The following is a 1,813-nucleotide window of genomic DNA, read 5'->3' as shown; positions in this document are numbered from 1 at the left end:
GAACCTCTGGCAGGTCCCTGTCAATGTACTACTGTAACTGTTGTTGAATGGTCTTCAGCAATACTTTACTTGCATGTGTTATCAGTGATATTGTTCAAGAACTTGAGTATTCTGTTAGGGCACCTTTCTTTGGAATGGGTGCAAATGTGGATTGCTGCCAGTCAGTTGGTCAACTGACTGTCTTCCAGATTTCCTGGCATAGATGAGTCAGTGCTTCCAGTGCTTTATCAGCTTGTTGAAACATTTCAGTTGTTATTTCAACAATTCCTGGAGCCTTGTTTATGCCTAATGCATTCAGTGTGCCTTGAACGTACTTCCTTTAGCATCATTGGTTCTTGCTCATATGCTACCTCCTGAGGTATAAAAAATTAGAACTATGCTTGTAATATTTAATTCACTTCATAAAACTTGTTACACTTCTGATGAAATCTATTTTTATTTTCCTACGTTTGTTACCTCAGTAAGCAAATATATGATATAAAAAGTGCCAGACAACCAGAGGGTGACATGCTGTCATTTGTTTCAGCTTTGTGTTACCCCCCAAGTTCCCAGGAAATATTGAGTGAATCATGCTGTTCCTGAGGGTTCAAGGAACTAAAAACATTGCCAGAATAATTTCTGAAAGTCAGCTGAAGCGGAGGGGCTTTTCAAAGATAAACAAAATATGTTCAGAGAAGAGAAGTTGCCTATTTCTAATATATCGCACAGTGACTATTGTCTAATTGTCCTGCCTCTAAAGGAGTGGGATCCCGCTCCTACAGTGAAAAGATGGTTAAGGACAAGTCACACAGCTGATGATGCTCAGATAAGAGCAACACAGCTGATGATGCTCAGATAAGAGCAAAGACTATTACAAGTGAGGACACCAATCAAGAAGCAACATGGAAATATCTCTTTTTTATGTTTTAAAATTAGCTTATTACAGAATGCCTATAGTTCGGCCACAACTTCTGATTTGTCATTAAAAAAAGTTCAGTGTTTTCATGCTGTATAATAAAGATAAGAGGTTGCAGTTGTAAGCTTCTTTCTACGGGAATTCTGTGCTAGTGTAGCACTGGGTAGTCATTTCCGCTAGAATAAATTTAAAGAGTCTTTCTATGCTTCTCCTCAAAGAGCGATAAACAACAGAAGATGGCAAGACAAAGCCTTTTCCCCTTATTCAGTCTGTAGTGCTGGAGCCAGTACTTTTACCATCACAGGCTACACTTTTCACTTTATCCATTTTAATAAGCTCTGTCACCTCTCTGAATTCAACATCATTCAAAACAAAAGTCCACAAATTATCGCAGAATCTGCATGTATTTGGAGAGCCCTTGAAATTGACTCTGTGCCTGACCCTCTGAGCCAAGGCTGGATTTATAGTCTTATCAAACTCAAGAAGAACTTGAAGGGCAAGTTGAGGGGGTGATCCGCTGGGACTGTATGAACTCATCTAAGCTTCCTGAAGACTGCTTCCCAGAGTGGCATTTCTATATAACTGATATCCCATGGATGAAGTGGAAGATGTTTTTCTTACTCAGCTTTGCATTTATACCCTATAGGGAAGGCGCTTCCTCGGAGCAGACAGAAGCCCAGTGAAGGAGCCTACTCTCCCCTCGCCCCCCACCCCCCACTGCCCTGTTGATCACCTCTTCAGCAACCACAAAATCTGCAGAGCTGCGCAGACCTGGAAATATCTTAAATAACAGTTTTATTGTTGTTGTTTTTTTAGATATTGTTTCATATTTTAAAACTTTCTTGTAACAATCTAGTTTGTGAACCTCTTTTATTGTTGTTATTTAAGTATTAACTATACGAAAATAATAAGCTACCT

General features: G+C 39.4%; 1 pseudogene; it reads right to left on the bottom strand.

The window, feature by feature from the left end:
* Positions 1 to 1,159: 1,159 nt before the first annotated feature.
* On the bottom strand, positions 1,160 to 1,489 carry LOC115868145 (annotated as a pseudogene).
* Positions 1,490 to 1,813: the final 324 nt, after the last annotated feature.

This window comes from Echinops telfairi, unplaced genomic scaffold, assembly GCF_000313985.2.
Source record: "Echinops telfairi isolate 266 unplaced genomic scaffold, ASM31398v2 ScPeMD7_7;HRSCAF=31, whole genome shotgun sequence".
NCBI classification, from domain to species: domain Eukaryota; kingdom Metazoa; phylum Chordata; class Mammalia; order Afrosoricida; family Tenrecidae; genus Echinops; species Echinops telfairi.
The sequence above is the reverse complement of the archived record's forward strand: the minus strand, read 5'-3'. Positions and strand labels throughout refer to the sequence as shown.